The following is a 20,013-nucleotide window of genomic DNA, read 5'->3' as shown; positions in this document are numbered from 1 at the left end:
CAAGCGATGGGGGTCACTGCCACGTGGGATTACTGCCATGTGGAGGTAGAAAGTCCGGGCTCTCCACTTGGTCTCTATTGATACCTGAGGAGGGGAGGCTGCTTGTTCCTGCTAGGCTTCCACTGATACCTCCCTTGCTGGGAGCACCTCCTCTGACACCACAGAGAAGGGGAGTGGCTTGCTTACTGCTGGTCGGTGGTGGAGGTTCTAACACTCCAGTAGGCTGCCTCTGAACACAACCTCAGCTGGGAGGAGGGGCTCCTTATTACTGCCAAGCAGGGAGTGGATGCCTGTGCTCCCCATGTGTTCTCCATTAACATCATGAGTAGGAGACTTGTTATCACCTGGCATGGATGAAAGTCCTGTCTCTGTATTTGGTCTTTCCTACCAACACCTGAAGGAGAAGATTTGCGACATCTTATTAATAGCCTAGTCAGAGTGGAAGTCTAGGTTCCCCACTCAGCCTTCGTTGGCATGAGGGCTGCTGGGGCCACAGTTTTCCTGTGCTGTTTGGATGGAGTAGAGCAGTTATTATCTAAAAGTTTTATGTCTTGGTGTCTACCCCTGTCCCAGTCCTCTGGATAGTGAGAGCAGGCTCTTTCTGGGGCTTATTTGATCTGTGCCCCCAAGTATTTCCAAGTTGTTGCTTCTCAGCTCCTAATCTGGGCTATAGAAGGTAAAAAGAAAAGCCAGGGACCTTATCACTGTGTCATTCCTTGGAACTCAAGGTCCCTCACTGGTTTGCCTTCTTAATGTAATATAAATCATTTTCATTACATTAAGACCCTTCTAACTGGATTATTCTTTTACTCCTAAGTTTTAAAATTTCTTTTCATGTTCTAGATACTAGTCCTTTGTCAGAAATATGTTTTGCAAATATTTTCTCCTAATGAATGATATCAGAGGCAGTCAGCCGAGAGTCGTCTTATGTTTGTTTTATACATAATGTCCAAGGGTTCTAGTTATATTAGTGAAAGGAATGGGAGAAAGTTCATCTCCATTTACCCAGAAGCAGAAGTCTCAATAAATAATGTTTTTGCCCCCAATCCTAAGATTTATAAGTATTACCTCCCCATATCTTTAATAAATTTTAAAGTTAAATAAATATGTTTATTTAAAACCCAATATCTTTATTAAAACAGCTAAATGAAGCAAACCTTAAGTACCTAAGCTGTTTGTTTCAGCTGATGAAATAAACGTGTGAATTTTGAAGATGTTGAATATGCCTCACCAGTCTGTTAACAACTTCTTCAAGCCTGTCTTAAACTTGGGTTCTGATGAGCATGCCAACTCTGGGTCTTAACACAAATATCAAGATCCCTTCTGGGGATTAGTCTCTGAACTGCCGACTTTTTGGACATCAGGCCAGTTTCTATTTTGAGTGAAAGCTCCAATCTAACAAGAGTGCATTGATTGCTTTCCAGCTAATCAAAGGGAAAGCATGGGTTGGCTGTTCTGGCACCCTTGTTCAGCTAAAAATGATTGTCTCTGGCTCCTAATGCAGAAATATATTCTTCCTTTTTTCTGTGATGAAGGTGTAGAATATCCCTCAATTTTGTTAAGTATAAAGTTAATGAATGCCTTTGAATAGTCTTTGAGAAGTTATACACGGTAGTTTTCTTTTCCTTTGGGGGAAAGAGTAGAACATCACCTGCCCTTCTCTCAGTCATAAAAAAAGGCATGATTTAAATTTACACACATTGAAGGTTACTTGCCTGAGGTTTTCCCTCTTTGCACTTCAGAAAGATATTTCTTAAAGCACCCATGGCCCTTCCAAAAGAATGGAATATTTTGAACAAAAATTAAAAACTTGTTTTGGTGTATGCATTTTGTATGAGATTAAGAAATGTTTCTCTTGTTATATTCCTGCCTCCCCATCTCCTCTCTCTCTCGTCTCTCTCAGTATGTGTACCTGTGTATGATTCTTTTCTACTTCCTATTTCCTGAGAAAGGCTTGGAGTTGAGTAAAGGAAAAGTTTAAGGATGAGTAGGAGAGGTCGCTCATGAAGTGATGGAGAGTATGGCTGGTCTATTATATGTGATTCAGAATCACTATTATGATGAATTTCCTAGAACAAGAAGAATTGCTAGAGGCCCCTTTCATGCCACAGTAAATTATCACCATAAAAATAATTTCTTTTCCTCTCCCCATAACTCATCAGGGTAAAAGCTTGCAATGACCATTGGTTTGTCACAGATAGACTGGGAAAGTAGCTCTGTGTTGCCTGTATGTTATATCCCAGGATCTGAGTAGCTTGCTTGGCCTGAGACCTCATGCCATCATGGAATACAGTAGTGATAGCAAACCAAGGCTCAAATGGACACATCAGTTGTCTAAGACCACGAAGCTAATAAGTGTCAGAGCTGGAACTCAAATTCAGTCTCTGTGTTTGACTTCAGATCCCATCTGTTTTCCCTATATAAATGGGGCTGAGTTTTGGAGAATTCCATTCGTTAGTAGTATCATAATTCTTCAGCTCACTGTGATAGTGCTGTATCGGTCCTTGGCCCAACAGTTGGTCTGAAAATGTTAAGACCAGGAAAAGATAAACAAAATTCTCCTTAGGGATTTCAATCCAGAATGAAGAGTTCTTCCATGGTGCCTTCCCACCTAACTTAGAGGCTTGGCCAGAACTATGATTACTTTCAGGTTTAATAGACACTCTGTAAATGTTAGTTCTGTCCTTCTATCCCAGCACATATGGTGGGCGAAATACAGTGCTGGCAGCTAACAAATGCATCATGTCATTTAATTGGCACAGCTCTCTTATAAGGTGTAGGGATAAATATATCCCCACATTACAGATAAGGAGACTGAGGTACGAAGAAATGAAGTAACTGACATGTCCACTGTCTCACAGCCAGATCTATCTGACTTCATATCTAGTTTGCTCTCTGTAGCACCTCAGCTGGTTGCTACTGATGTGCCTACCTACCTCTGTCTCAGTGATATTTTCAGAGGCTTTAAATGAAATATTTTAACTGAGTTCTTCAGAAATCCTTGTGTGAGTTTAAAAATCAAGCTGTGCGTGCTTTCTCCTTTGCCTCTCCCTGTGTTATCCTCAGTAATAACCTTGACGCCCCAGTAGAGCCCAGAGAAAAATTGTAAATTGGTCTGAGAGGATAATTGAGGATTTCTTAGTTACCCAGGCTTTAACTTTGCCACGACCTGAGATGCTCACCAGTCTTCACAGAAGAATAAACTGAGTTAATTAGCTTTTAGATTGGATGAGGGTTAAGGTTCTAGGTGTGGGTCTGCTTGCAACTGAAGTGATGATTTTTGGCTCCTTACGTTAAGACATTAGTAGCCAGAAAACCAAACACCGCATGTTCTCACTCATAGGTGGGAACTGAACAATGAGATCACTTGGACTCGGGAAGGGGAACATCACACACCGGGGCCTATCATGGGGAGGGGGGAGGGGGGAGGGATTGCATTGGGAGTTATACCTGATGTAAATGACGAGTTGATGGGTGCTGACGAGTTGATGGGTGCAGCACAGCAACATGGCACAAGTATACATATGTAACAAACCTGCACGTTATGCACATGTACCCTAGAACTTAAAGTATAATAATAAAAAATAATTTAAAAAAAAAAGACATTAGTAGCCATCTGTTGGGTGAAGGCATCCTCTTTTCTGATTTGAAGCTAGATCTCAGTCAGTGGAAAAATGTTGTCATCTGTATTCTCCATTCCTCCTGTTTCTTTGGGGTGTGCTATGTTTAATAATGTATGCATTAGGAGATACTGAAAAGTGAGTTTTTAATCTAGTCTTTTTCTCCCAATAGGTTTAAATTGTCCCCAAAGTGTGTGTATGTGTATTTGTGTGTGTGGGGGGGTGTATGGTGTGGTGTGTGTGTGTTTTAGACCAAGTATTGCTGGAGAACACCTCATTATGTGTAGGTTATTGCGTTTGTGGAGCAAAATCTCCCTTAAGTAATATATCTACTATGTGTCATTAAAAATGTATTCACTTTATATGTGCATGTTTTCAATTCAGGCATCTTTAATAGGGAAATATATTCTAGTAGATTAATTTACAGTGTTTCTAAATAGTAAATCATAAACACCAATAAAAGAAAACATCCAAAATGTGCATATTTGAGAGTCGATTATATATTGATTAACCTTATGTGCTTTTGCTATAATTCTTACTATTGTCATTTCCCTTCCTGTCAAACAACAATTCATTTTTGGAACATATGATGCATAATTATGAATGTTAATACAGCACCCAGCTGCATCTCATCTCCCTTTGCATTATGGTACAAGTTTACTTTGGGGACACAAAGGTACTTTCTCTCATTAGTCACAGAAACTGTAATTAGACACTAAACTCGAGATAAAAATATACTCATTATTTACCTATTTTCTTAATTAGAATTTTCGTATCAAAAGTACAGAAAAATAATCTTTTTAATTCAAGTAAGAACAATGTGGCCCTGTTTAAAAAATAAAAATGAAAGAAAAAAGTCTGTGTTGTAGAGAATAGAACAATGGATTTGGGGTTTTTGAATGCGGGCTATACGTACTCTGTAGAAGTAGTGGAAATACTGGGCAAGTCTTTAAACATCTCATAGTCTTGTCTTGATGGTAATTCAGAGTAATAACTTTCACCTGACAGGGATCTGGTAAGCATTAAATAGGTACTTGAAGAGAAAATACCTGATACTGGCTACATATTCAGTGACTGTGTATTGTTGTTCTTAATATGGCATTTGAGAGTTTTTTAAAAAGGCATTTTCCAAAATTAATTCACCAATGATCTCTTCAAATGGCAAGGTCCCATGATACAATTTCATTGATTTAACAAATATTTTTGAGTGCTGAGCATGTATGTTAAGCAATGTGGTGGTGATCATAGGAGTATGCTCTAACCCTGTACTCTAGTTGAGAGAGATAAGACATACATAGGCAAAATGCTTGAACAGGGAAGTACGTGATTATCAAAATGAGTGATGCCAGCAGCAAGTGATTTTGAAGATTAGAGGCAGAAAACATAACACTATGTTTGCAAACAAGAGGGGGAGCTTGACTTAATTCCTAAATAGTTTATAGGAATGCATAAAAAAGGGATGAAAAGAAATGTAGTTTTGGGAAACATAAAGGAGGTCCATCCAACTTAAGATTTATATGGGGGCTCAGTGAGAGATAAATGTGAACAATCTATAGAAGGCCCAGAAAAAGCAAGCTTTACTTAGTAGGCAATGGGGAACCATTGCAGGATTGCAAGCAGTTGAATAAGTATGAGATTGGTGTTTGTGGAAAATTGGTGTGGGTTGGATTGGATGTAAGGAGCTCACACTACACGATTGCTTATGTAGTACAGGGAGCAGTGACAGTAGGAATAGGCAGGGCAAGTTAATAGGGGAAGATATTTCAAAGCCAGCACTTGGTGACTAATTCAGTATAAAGGCCGAAGAAGAGGAGGAATACATAATGATTACCAAGTTTGAGCCAGTCAGACCTTTAAGAATTTAAAATGAACAAACAAAACAAAAATAGAAAGAGCTAGGCTTGGTATCAATTTTTGTTTGGTTTTTGTTGTTTTTAGTTTGAGGTGATAGAAAATATAGAAAGCCAATGGGCAGTTGTAGGGAATAGGTAGAACTGGTGTGGTATTTAAGTGAGAGGTCAGTACTAGAGATTGTCCTGGAGCCTTAGAATGAAATTTCTAATCTAAATTAATCAAAATTCTACATAAATATTTGCAGATGGTCTCTTCATCCTAAAAACATAATCTGCCCTTAACTTTTATCCTCATCCAACTACCAATTTATTTTCCTTCACAGCCAAACATCTTAGACATTGGCTCTATTTTCTCACCTCCCATTTCCTCACTGCCGTCTGCCTTCTACTCCTACCACTACTATGCCACTCTCCTCTGTATGGTTCCAAGGTGAATTAATGTCTTCCAGATTGAAAAAAAAATCAAGGAGCATAGTTTCTTCTCCTTTTCTAATAAGCAATTTTTCAGTAAGTTTTTAAGCCATTATTATATGGTAGAACTGGTGTCAAATCACATATCAGCTAGATGACCTTTGGTAAGTTACTTAATCATAGTTTTCTTATCTATAAAATGGGGATAATGATATTTACTTTATTACATGAGTAAATGAGCTGATATACATAAGCCCTTTGGAAATAGTAGTTGCTTAATAAATATTATTTTGCTTCATCATTGCAGCTTTGGGCACTGTTGAGCACTTCTTTCTAGAAATTTGTATTCTTTTATTATCGTAACACTTTTTGTTTTTTTTTTGAGATGGAGTCTCACACTGTCACCCAGGCTGGAGTGCAATGGCGCAATCTCCACTCACTGCAACCTCTGCCTCCCAGGTTCACGTGATTCTCCTGCCTCAGCCTCCCGAGTAGCTGGGATTACAGGTGCACCCCACCACACCTGGCCAATTTTTTTTGTGTTTTTAGTAGAGACGGGTTTTCACTATGTTGACCAGGCTGGTCTTGAACTCTTGACCTCATGATCCGCCTGCTTTGGCCTCCCAAAGTGCTGGGATTACAGGCATGAGCCACCACGCCCAGTGCATAACACTTCTTTTTCCTTGTTTTCCTACTGCTAGTTATCTTGAGCTCTTTTTCCTTAATTTGTCTTTTATGCACAGATATACCCTAGAACAGTAATTCTCAAACTTGAATGTACATTAAATTCCCCTGGAGAGTTTATATTAAAGAACATACTGCTCCTCCCCTCTCTCCAGAGTTTCTGATCTAGTAGGAGCTCAAGAAGTTCTCAGATAATGCTGATGCTGCTGGTGTGGGAACTGAATTTTGAGAACCACTAACCTAGAGTTCTATCTCAGCCTCATTTTCTTATTCTATGAACTTTTATCGAGGGGCTTCAGGTACCACTGATGACTCCCAGATTTCTATATCTAGGGAAGACTACATGCCCAGATTCCAGATGGTCATTTTCAACTGCATGTTAGAGTTCTACACACAGAGTTGTGCTCCAGACACACTACAATCCAACATGCCCAAACTGATTCTGAAGTACATATGTAAGATTAGTCAAGAAAGGTCTGAATAAAAGAGAAATAAAAGACAAAGCGGCTAGTCCTGTTAAAGCATATTATAAAATTACAGTAATTAAAATACTTTGGCACTAGCACATGAATAGACTGATCAGTAAACCCTAATGAAGTCTAACCATAATGATTCAAAGACATTGTTTAGTATACAACTTTTAGTACATGATTTTATCTTTAAATATGAAAAGTCTTTCTAAGCAAAACACAAAACCTGGGAGCTGGCCAGGTGCGGTGGCTCACGCCTGTATTCCCAGCACTTTGGGAGGCCAAGGTGGGCAGATTACCTGAGCTCAGGAGTTTGAGACCAGCCTAGGCAACATGGCAAAACCCCGTCTCTCTACAAAAAATACAAAAATTAGCCAGGTGTGGTGGTGCATGCCTGTAATCCCAGCTACTCAGGAGACTGAGACATGAGAATCACTTGAATCCGGGAGGTAGAGGTTGCAGTGAGTGGAGATCGCACCATTGCACTGCAGCCTGGGCGATAGAATGAGACCCTGTCTCAAACAAAAACAAAAAACAACCAAAAAAAAAAAAAAAAAAAACCTGGAAGCCATAAAAGAGAAAACTGTTAAATCTGACAGCACAAAAGTTAAAATTTAAAGCACCAGAAAAATACAAAAATAAAATCCAAAGAAAAAAACTGGGGAAAAGATTTTGCATCTGATATGGCAAGAGGCTGGCTCCCTTAATATACAATATATAAAGAGCTCTTGAGAATAACGGGAAAATGCCAACAAACCACTCGAAAAGGAAAAAAGAACCTGAACAGGCAGTTCAGACAAAAAGAAAGTGGGCTTTTAACAACAAATGAAAAGATACTATGTTGGCACAGTGTCTCATGCCTGTAATCCCAACATTTGGGGGTAGCCAAGGCAGGAGGATTGCTTGTGGCCAGGAGTTCAAGACAAGCCTGAGAAACATAGTGAGACCCTGTCTTGACAAAAAGACTAAAAGTTAGCCAGGCATGGTGGTGCACGCCCTATAGTCCCAGCTACTCAGAGAAGGCTGAGGCGAGAGCATCACTTGAGCCAGAGTTTAAGGTTGCAGTGAGCCGTGATCACACCCTTGCACTCCAGCCTGGGCAACAGTGCAAGACCCTAACTCAGGGAAAGAGAGGGAGAGATGGAAAGAGGGAGAGGAGAGAGAGAAAGAGAGAGAGACGCTCAACACTTACAATTAAAGCAGTATAGATTAATTTACACAATGAGACATAACTTTCACCTATCAGAATGGGAAAAATCAGAGCGTTTAATATACATTTTTTTTTGGGGGGGCAAGCATGTGGAGAAATACGTGTGCTCTTATACCTTGCTACTCAAAGTGTGGTCCTTGGATCAGCAGCATCTGCATCAACTGAGAACTTTTTAGAAATTCAGCTCCATCTCAGATCTACTAAATCAGAATCTGCCTTTTAATCAGATCCCCAGGTGACTTGTAGGCGTATGAAAGTTTGTAAAGCACTGCTCTAATACATTGTTGGAAGTGTAAATTAGCATAACCTCTTTGGATCTTAGTATATTTTATCACAATTAAACATTTATGTACTTTTTGACCCATAGTTCCACTTGTAGGACTTTCTATAAAATATATAATCATGTATGTGTGTGAAGACATGTAAAAAGGTATTAATCACAACATTATTTGTATTAGCAAAAACAGCTTCATGTTCATTACTTGAGTAAAGGCTAAATAAACTATAAAAATAATCACTTGGTAAAATACTATTCAGTTATTTAAAATTTATTTAAGAAAAGTGTATGTGGATACGGAATTATCTCCAATATATGTTGTTAAGCACCAATGGCAAAGTTCCAAGCAGTATATTAATTTGCCTTTTCTGTGTCCCATTATTATAATTCCCATTTTAGAGATAATGTAAGTGAGGTAGAGAGGTTAAATAACCAGCCCAAGGACATACAGCTGGAAATGGTAGACTCAAATCCAGACAGTCTTATTCTAGAGCTTATGTTCTTCACACTCTGTCATATTGCTGCTCAGGGATAAACAAACTGTTAAAAGTGGTTTCCCTTGGAGTATGGGGCACTCCTTTTTCATTGTATATGCCTTTGTACTATTTGAATGGTTTGCCTTCTGCAAGTATTGCTTTAAATAATTTAAAAATACTTAAAAATCTGCAGTTTTTCTAAAACTGAACTAATTCTCCTCCCTACTCTTCTGCTGATGCTAGTGACAGGCTGAATCACAAACTAGAGTGAAAAATCTGATAGACACTCTATACTCCCTCTTATTTATCCCTCACATCTGTCTCAGCTACCAAGACTAACTGATTTTACCTCTAGACCAGACATTTCTCAAACTTGCCCCTCTACTCTATCCCTGAAGTATACATCACTTGGAGTATAGTGCTCATTTCCTATCTGATCCACCTGCATCTTTTCTCCCTACAAAATGCCAATGGACACAACTTTCCAAAATGTGAATCTGATTTTACCATTCTCCATGTTCTGGCCCAGTTTGCCTCTCTGGCCTTACTGTTCACCACTTCTCCTCCTCATATATCCTACCCTCAAGACACCATTGTTCCCCTTTCATTTCCATGATTTTAATATGCTATCAATATTCCTTCTCTAGAAGTACCTTTCATCTGGGTCAATTTATACCCTTCCTTGACAACCAGATCTCAATTTGGATTTCCCCCTGGATGCAGACTATTAGTAGACATTATGTATTATGTCAGAATACCTAAAGTTTCATGGTCCTTCAGTGTTCCACAGGAAATGTCCCCAGTGTCAAAGCACTCCTGCCTGAATGCTGTGCATTCACATTCCTTATAGACTCCTCTGCTCCCCAACATGGATGCAGTATCCTGCAGACTGCTCCCCCAGATCTCCCCCATGACTAATTCATGGTTTTTCTTTGTCCTAAGTTCTCTCCTGGCCCTCAGCACTCTTCCTGGTCACAAAGGATTTCTGGGAGGCTTTCCCTTTTATTGTCAATTTCTGGTTCATCATGTTCCCTTCCTATCCCTCTACCTGTACCTGTAGAGGAGGGAGGTTAGAATAGTGGTTAAGAACGAGGAAGGTCTAGGCTACCATGCTAATGAATTTGGACTTTTCCCATAAGTACTAGGAATCCAGTGAAGAATTTTAAGCATGAGAGTGGCAAGACCGGATTTGCGATTTGAAAAGATGTATTCATTTGCATTTTGCAGGGAGAAAAGAGGCAGGTCAACCAGTTAGAAAATGAATGCTATAGTTAAAAGTGATTTAGGGATAGAGTGGAGGGGCAGATTTGAGAATTATCTAGTCTAGGAGGTAGAATCAATAAGTCTTGGTGCCTGATTAGACAGATGTGAGGGGTAAATAAGAGGAGGGAGTCCAGAGTGTCTACCAGATTTATCACCTTAGTAAATGATTCAGGCTGTCACCAGCACCAGCAGAAGAGTGGGAAGGTATCTTAGTTCATTTATGCTACTACAACAAAATACCTTAGAGTGGGTAATTTGTGAAGAACAGAAATTTGTTTCTTACAGTTCTAGAGGCTGGGAAATCAAGACCAAGGCACCAGCAGATTTAATATCCAGTGAGGGCTATTCTCTGCTTCAAAGGTGGTGCCTTGTTGCTGTGTCCTCACATAGAGGGAGAGCAAAGGGGAAAAATGCTGTGCTCACATAGCAGAAGAAGTAGAAGGGCAAAAGAGGCAAACTCTTCCTCAAACCCTTTTATAAGGGCACTAATACTATCCCTGAGGGCAGAGCCCTCAATGCCTAATCCCCTCCCAAGGGCCTTATCTCTTAATACCATCAACTTGTCCCAATATGAATGCTGAAAAGACATATATATTTAAACCACAACAAAAAAGAATTAGTTTGGTTTGTAAAAGTTAATTTTTAAGTGTTTCTTTTTTTTTTTTTTTTCAAAGCAATACTTGCAGAAGGCATATACAATGAAAAATGAGTCCTCTACACTTCAGGAGAACATTGTAAACATACCATAATGCTATATTATTTTCCTTCTGAGGAACATAGATTCACCTACCCCCACCTTCCCAACCCACTCCCCACTGAATTTCCTCATTTCCTTACTGCAAAGATAGTTCAACATACACAAATCAATAAATGTGATATACCACATTAGTAGAAGGATAAAAGTCATATGATCATCTCAATAGATACAAAAAAAGAATTTCACAAAGTGCAACATGCTTTCATGATAAAAAAAAAAAAAACCTGTTCAAAAATTAGGTGTAGAAGGAATGTGCCTCAACACAATAAAGCTATATATGAGAAGCCCACAGCTAACATTATATTCCATGGTGGAATGCTGAAAGCTTTTCCTTAAAAATAGGAAAAAGACAAGGGTGCCCATTTTCCCCACTTCTACTCAACATAGTACTGAAAGTCCTACCAGAGCAATTAGGCAAGAAAAAGAAATAAAAGCCATATCAATTGAAAAGGAAGAAGTTAAACTGTCTTTATTTGTAGGTGACATGATCTTATACAGAAAACCCTAGAACTTCACCAAAAGGCTCTTAGAAATAATAAAAGAATTCGGTAAAGTTGCAGGATACAAAATTACCCTGTAAAAATCAATAACATTTCTATACACCAACAATAAACTTAGAAAGAAATTTTAAAAACTATCCCATTTACAATAGCATCAAAATAAATCTAAAATACTTAGGAATAAATGTAATCAATGAGATAAAAATCTGTATACTAAAAACTGTAAAATATTGATGAAATAAATTAAAGAGGACACAATAAATAAGACATAAATAAAAATAAGATATTCCATGCTCATGGGTTAGAAGAATTACTATCATTAAAATGTCCATACTGCCGAAAACAATCTACAGATTGAATGCAATCTCTATCAAAATTCCAACTACATTTTTTCACAGGAATAAAAAATTCTAAAATTTGTAAGGAACCACAAAAGACCTCAAACAGCTAATGAGATCTTGAGGAAAAAAAAAAGCTGGAGGCATCATACTACCTGATCCCAAATATACTATAAAACTATAGTAATCAAAGCAGTATGGTACTGGCATAAAAATGGAAATACAGTTCAATGGAACAGAAGAGAGAGCCCAAAAATAAATCCACACATTTACAGCCAACTGATCTTTAACAAAAGTGTCAAGAATGCATAATGAGGAAAGCACAGTCTCTTCAATAAATGGTGTTGTGAAAACTGGATATTCACATGTAGAATGAAATTGGACTCTTATCCTATACCATATATAAAAACCAATTCAAAATTGATTAAAGACTTAAACATAAGACCTTATACTCTAAAACTACTACAAGAAAACATATGGAAAAGCTTTTTGACATTTGGCTTTGGCAAAGATTTTTTGGCTATGGCCCTAAAAGCACAGGCAACAAAAGCAAAAATAGGTTGGATTGCATCAAATTAAAAAGCTTCTGTACAGCCAAGGAAACAATCCACAGAGCAAAGAGACAACAAACCTACAGGATTGGAGTAAATATTTGCAAATCATATTTGATAAGGAATATCCAAAACATATAAGGAAATCAAACAAGTCAATAGTAAGAAAACAAATAACTTGATTGAAAAATGTTCCAAAGATCTGTAGAGACATTGCTCAAAAGAAGATATATAAATGGTCAACAAGTATATTTAAAAAATGTTCAACATCACTAATCATCAGTGAAATGCAAATCAAAACCACAATGACATATCACCTCACATCTGTTAGACTGTCTATTATCAAAAAGACAACTGTTGGTGAGGGTGTGAAGAAAAAGGAACCCTTATACACTATTGGTAGAAATGTAAATTAGTATAGCCATTATGGAAAACAGTATGAGGGTCTCTCAAAAAGCTAAAAATAGAACTATAATATAATCCAGCAGTCCCACTTCTGGGTATATATCTAAAGCAAATGAAATCAGTATGTTAAAGAGATATTTGCACTCCCATATTTATTACAGTATTATTCACAATAGCCAAGATATGGACTAAATCTAAGTGTCCAACAACAAATGACTGAATAAAGAAAATGTTATATATATGTATATATATGTGTGTGTGTGTGTGAGAGAGAGAGAAATAAATATATATACACACTCACATACATATATACAATGAAATACTATTCAGCCATAAAAAAGAAGGAAATCCTGCATTTGTACAACATGTATGTGTATGATACTGGAGGACATTATGCTAAGGAAATAAACCAGGCGTGGAAAGACAAATACCACATGATCCCATATGTGAAATGTAAAAAAGCTGAACTCTGGCCCAGCAATCCCATTACTTGGTATATATACAAAAGAAAATAAATAGTTCTACCAAAAAAGACACCTGCACTTGTTTGTTCATTGCAGCACTATTCACAATAGCAAAGACATGGAATCAACCTAGGTGCCCATCAGTGGTGTACTGGATAAATAAAATGTGGTATATATACACCATGGAATACTATGCAGCCATAAAAAGAACAAAATCATGTCCTTTGCAGCAACATAGATATAGCTGGATGTCATTATCCTAAGCAAATTAATGCAGGAACAGAAAGCCAAATACCACATGCTTAACTCCCACTTATAAGTAAGAACAATGGGTACTCATGGACATAAAGATGGCAACAATGGACACTGGGGCCTACTAGATAGGGGAGGGAAGGACAGAGGGGGACAAGGACTGGAAAGCTATTGGGTACTGTGGTTAGTACCCAGGTGATGGGATCATTCATACCCCAAACTTCAGAATCACACAATATACCCATGTAACAAACCTGCACATGCACCCCCTGAATCTAACATAGAAGTCGAAATTATATTAAAAATAATAATGATAATAATAAAATGTCAAACTCATAGAAGCAGAGAGTAGAATGGTGGTCACCAGGGATAGAGGGGTGGGGCAGGAAATGAGCTGTTGATCAAAGGATACAAAGCTTCAGTTGAACAAGAGGAGTACATTCTGGAAATCTAATATACAGAATAGTGACTGTAGTTAATAGTAATGTATACTTAAATTGCTAAGAGAGTAGATCTTAAATGTTCTCACCACAAAAAATGATAAGTATGTGAGGCTATGGATATGTAAATTAGCTTTATTTAATCATTTCACAATGTTTACATATATGAAAAAATGTGTATTATAAATATGTACAATTTTGTCAACTAAACCTTAATAAAGGTATAGAAAATGAAGTGAACAGCTTGATGAACTCGAGGTTTGTGAATATAAATACCTCAGAAAGAGAAATTTCCCAAGGGCTTATGTGGAACATTGTGGAACCATACAAAAGCCTTAATGAAAAGAGGCCTTACCAGGGAAGTACATATATGGCAACTGCTCACCAGCACTTATCTCCCCCTGACAAGGGCAGCTGTGATTCAAGAATTGCTCTCTTGGTCCCGGGAGCTTCCTCACCCTAAAGAAGAACATTCCTGTCCCTGGAACCTACATACTTTTTAAGCAGCTGCCCTCTATTATACACATAGCACTGACAGCTAAAGGTAGGTTTCCAGCCTACCTTGGAAAGCAGCACCCCACAAGAACCAAAATAGCAGCAGCCAGTATTTAGAAGAAGTCACTTGAAAATCTGTTTTAAAAAGTATGGTACAGTAATGGTTCTCAAACTTATGAGCATGCATTAGAATCATCTAGAGGATCCACCACGATCAAGTCGGCTTCATCCCTGGGATGCAAGGCTGACTCAGCATACGTAAATCAATAAATGTAATCCATCACATAAACAGAACCAATGACAAAAAACACATGACTATCTCAATAGATGCAGAGAAGGGCTTCGATAAGACTCAACACCCCTTCATGTTAAAAACTCTCAATAAACTAGGTATTGATGAAATGTATCTCAAAATAATAAGAGCTGTTTATGACAGACCCACAGCCAACATCATACTGAATGGACAAAAGCTGGAAACATTTCCTTTGAAAACCGGCACAAGACAAGGATGGCCTCTCTCACCACTCCCATTCGACATAGTATTGGAAGTTCTGGCCAGGGCAATCAGGCAAGAGAAAGAAATAAAGGGTATTCAAATAGAAAGAGAGGAAGTCAAATTGTCTCTGTTTGCTGATGACATGATTGTATATTTAGGAAACCCCATCATCTCAGCCCAAAATCTCCGTAAGCTGATAAGCAACTTCAGCAAAATCTCAGGATACAAAATCAATGTGCAAAAATCACAAGCATTCCTATATACTAATAATAGACAAATAGAGCAAAATCATGAGTGAACTCCCATTCACAATTGCTACAAAGAGAATAAAATACCTAGGAATACAACTTACAAGGGATGCGAAGGACCTCAAGGAGAACTACACCGCTCAAGGAAATAAGAGAGGACACAAGCAGATGGAAAAACATTCCATGCTCATGGATAGGAAGAATCAATATCGTGAAAATGGCCATACAGCCCAAGGCAATTTTTAGATTGATTGCTTTCCCCATCAAGTTATCATTGACTTTCTTCACAGAATTAGAAAAAAGTACTTTAAATTTCATGTGGAACCAAAAAAGAGCCCAGATAGCCAAGACAATCCTAAGCCAAAAGAACAAAGCTGGAGGCATCACACTACCTGACTTCAAACTATACTACAAGGCTACAGTAACCAAAACAGCATGATACTGGTACCAAAACAGATATATAGACCAATGGAATAGAACTAAGGTCTCAGAAGTAATGCCACACATCCACAACCATCAGATCTTTGACAAACCTGACAAAAACAAGCAATGGGGAAAGGATTCCCTATTTAATAAATGGTGTTGGGAAAACTGGCTAGCCATATGCAGAAAACTGAAACTGGACCCCTTCCTTACACCTTATACAAAAATTAAGATGAATTAAAGACTTAAATGTAAGACCTAAAACCATAAAAACCCTAGAAGAAAACCTAGGCAATACCATTCAGGACATAGCCATGGGCAAAGACTTCATGACTAAAACACCAAAAGCAATGGAAACACAAGCCAAAACTGACAAACAGGATCTAATTAAACTAAAGAGCTTCTGCACAGCAAAAGAAACTATCATCATAGTGAACAGGCAACCTACAGAATGGGAGAAAATTGTTGCAATCTATCCATCTGACAAAGGGCTAATATCCAGAATCTACAAGGAACTTAAACAAATTTACAAGAAAAAAAAACAACCCCATTAAAAAGTGGGTGAAGAATATGAACAGACACTTCTCAAAAGAAGATATTTATGTGGCCAACAAGCATGAAAAAAAGCTTATCATCACTGGCCGTTAGAGAAATGCAAATCAAAACCACAATGAGATACCATCTCATGCCAGTTAGAATGGCAATCATTAAAAAGTCAGGAAACAACAGATGCTGGAAAGGATTTGGAGAAATAGGAACACTTTTATGCTGTTGTTGGGAATGTAAATTAGTTCAACCATTGTGGAAGACAGTGTGGCGATTCCTCAAGGATCTAGAATTAGAAATACCATTTGACCTAGCAATCCCATTACTGGGTATATACCCAAAGGATTATAAATCATTCTACTGTAAAGACACATGTACACATATGCTTATCGTAGCACTATTCACAATAGCAAAGACTTGGAACCAACGCAAGTGCCCATCAATGATAGACTGGATAAAGAAAATGTGGCACATATACACCATGGAATACTATGCAGCCATAAAAACGGATGAGTTCATGTCCTTTTCGGGGACATGGATGAAGCTGGAAACCATCATTCTAGGCAAACTAACACAGGAACAGAAAACCAAACACCACATGTTCTCACTCATAAGTGGGAGTTGAACAATGAGAACACATGGACACAGTGAGGGAAATATCACACACTGGGGCCTGTCAGGGGTGGAGGGCTAGGGGAGGGATAGCATTAGGAGAAATACTTAATGTAGATGATGGGTTGATGGGTGCAACAAACCACCATGACACGTGTATACCTATGTAAAAAACCTGCATGTTCTGCCCATGTATTCCAGAACATAAAGTATAAAAACAAAACAAAACAAAACTCAGATTGCTGGGCCCCACCCCGAGAGTTTCTGATTCAAAAGGTCGAGGATGGGTCCCCAGAATTTTCTTTCCTACAAGTTCTCAGGTGATGCTGATGCTGGTCTATAGTACAACTTAGAGAACCACTATTTGGGGGTTGGGGGGACATAGAAATTTGGAAGCAAAAAACTTGTGTTCAAACCTTATGTGATATATTTCACCTCCCTAAGCCTGAGTTTCTTCTTTTCTGAGTGGAGTTAGTAAGGTTATGATAATGAAATGGAGTGGTGTATATGAAAGTTCTTTATGAACTGTAAATGTTGCATAAAAATATTAGCAGTTAGACGGCTTTACAAATGGTACTTGCTGCCACACCTCCACCACCACCACTAAATTTTCTTGTACTTTTGGTCCCTCTCTAGCCAACTGTGTCCCACCAAGTCTATCAGGCAACTGGAAAAGAACTAAAGCCAGGAAGACCCTGAGTAGTGTATTTTGTTTGTTTGTTTGTTTGTTTTTTTATCCAACACACTGAGCATGGCCTTGATACTGACCTTGACTTGACTTCCCTTTTCCTTTGCCTGGCCTCCTCAAACTTGCTCCTGATTCTCCCAGCCCTGGTCTACTCTCACAGCAAAGGATAGCTCCCAGTGCTAATATTAAGGGTAAAAAGCTGTCAGATGGAATTTTTATAAAGTAGTAAGACAAAAGAATCCACTGCCAAGCAGCAAAATTATGTGGAAAAAAAGCATTTTGCTAGGTTGGTGGACTCTAGGCTGATTTCTCTGAGGGAAAAATCTATATCTTTGAAATAGTTAAGTGGAATCACAAGTATAATTGCAGATTCCTAATTTAAGAATATGTCAGACAGCTATATCAGACAGTTGCCTGGATAAATGATATGTCCATGTAGAATGGTGACATTTTTCTTTAGAAACCTCTTTTTATGGCCGGTTGCGGTGGCTCACGCCTATAATCCCAGCACTTTGGGAGATCAAGGTGGGCGTATCATAAGGTCAGGAGATGGAGATCATCCTGGCCAACATGGTGAAACCCTGTGTCTACTAAAATACAAAAAAAAAAAAATTAGCCGGGTGTGGTGGTGCGTGCCTGTAGTCCCGGCTACTTGGGAGGCTGAGGCAGGGGAATCTCTTGAACCCGGGAGCCAGGGGTTGCAGTGAGCCAAGATCACACCACTGCACTTTAGTCTGGCAACAGAGCAAGACTCTGTCTCAGAAAAAGAAACCTTTTTTATTTAAAAGGTAATACACGTGTAGTGTATAAAATCTAGACATGATTTAAAAGTATGAAAAATAAAAATAACCCTTAATTCCACCACACAAAGGTAAATACCCACTGGTACAATATTAGTATATTTATATCCAGCCTTTCAATATGTGCATGTCTGTGTAAGAATATGGATATATATGCATATACATTTCTTGAATTGGACTTGTAATATGTTCAGGTTTGTATATAATTTTTAAATTTACCATTATATTGTGAGCCTTTTTCAGGATCATTAAGTAGTCTTCAAAAACGTGGTTTTTAATGACAAACTATTATTCCTCCATGTAAATACACAATATGTTCTAACTCTTGCTAAATGTGGGACAGCTAGGATATTTCAAATTTTACCATTATGAATAACCCTGCAGTGGAAGACACTTCAAGTATGTAAATCAGTGTGTACATCTTTAATGGCTTTCTTAGAATAAAATCCTAGGAGTGGAAAAACTGGATCAAAGGATATGAAATTTCTTAAATATAATTCACATACCATAAAATTTACTACTTCAAGTGTGTAATTCAGTGGGTTTTAGTATATTCACAAGGTTGTGAAACCATTACCACTAATTGCAGTAAAAATATGGAGCATTTCACAAATTTGCACATTATCCTTTTGCAGGAACCACGCTAATCTCTGTATCATTGCAATTTTAGTATATGTCAGCCAAAGCAAGCACAGTAGGAACATTTTAAATCTCCTGATAACATATGCCAAAATTCCCTTTAGCAAGTGTGTACCTATTTCCATTCCCACCCAACAATGTATATCTATTTCCCCACAACTTTGTCAGCACTTATCTTTAAAAAGTATTGCCAATATCATTGAAAATGGCATTTCATTGTTTTGTCTCTATTACCAGCCCTTCTTCCTCTTCTCCCTGAACTGTAGACCTGCAGAGATCTATCATCCCCTGTCTCCTTTGCATACGTTAGCCATGGGCAGTCACATCCACTGCAACAGCCTTTCTGGATAGTGACCACATGTCCATACCGTGCCCTAACCTCTTTCTAGTACTGCAGTCCACACATTAAGCTGCTCGCTGGGCACACCTACCTACAGAATTTGCTAGCATAACAAACTAATATCTGAAATCAAACTCATGTTTCCTGAAGCTTGTTCTTGCCTGTGACTTTGCTATTTAGATTAGTGGTATCAGCCTTCTACGTGCTTCACAGCCATCTGTTCTCTCTGCTTATGTAATCAGTAGTCCAACCCTATTGATTCTCTGTCACATTCTTCCTTTCTGCTCCATCCCCACTGCCATTGCTCTGATTTTACCTTTTATTGTGTTTATTCCGTTAGCCTACTCACTTCTCTATGCTTCCAGTATCTATCCACATAATTTATCCTACACAAGGTTACCATAATAACTTTCCTATAATACCGCTTGTACCATATTGCTCTTCTACTCTGGAACTTCCAAGGGCTCTCTCTTGCCTATTGGATTATGTGAAGTAAAGGCTCTAACTTGACTCTTAAGGTCCACCATGCTCTTGTATCATTCTAATTTCACTTCCTCTGTGCCCTATAAAAACTGTGTTTTCTTCTTTCATGGTATTCCTGTGCTTCCCACTTCTGTTCATGCAAATCTGGCATGGCCTCTCTCCCAGTCATCTTCAGTGGTGATCGTATTGACTCTTCCAAAATCAGCTCAGAGGTTCTGTGATGCTGTTCTTGATTCAAGCAGCAGTGCTCTCTCCTTCTTTTGACTCTCATT

At 38.3% G+C, this 20,013-nt stretch overlaps 1 protein-coding gene and 1 pseudogene across 7 annotated transcripts in view; one reads left to right on the top strand and one right to left on the bottom strand.

Annotated features, from left to right (window-relative positions):
- The window catches only part of SHROOM4 (shroom family member 4), a 243,873-nt gene that overhangs the window by 148,741 nt on the left and 75,119 nt on the right, over positions 1 to 20,013 (top strand). The window lies entirely within an intron of this gene.
- On the bottom strand, positions 18,870 to 18,970 carry LOC116272208 (annotated as a pseudogene).

Source organism: Papio anubis, chromosome X (genome assembly GCF_008728515.1).
Source record: "Papio anubis isolate 15944 chromosome X, Panubis1.0, whole genome shotgun sequence".
Taxonomy (NCBI): Eukaryota; Metazoa; Chordata; class Mammalia; order Primates; family Cercopithecidae; genus Papio; species Papio anubis.
The sequence above is the reverse complement of the archived record's forward strand: the minus strand, read 5'-3'. Positions and strand labels throughout refer to the sequence as shown.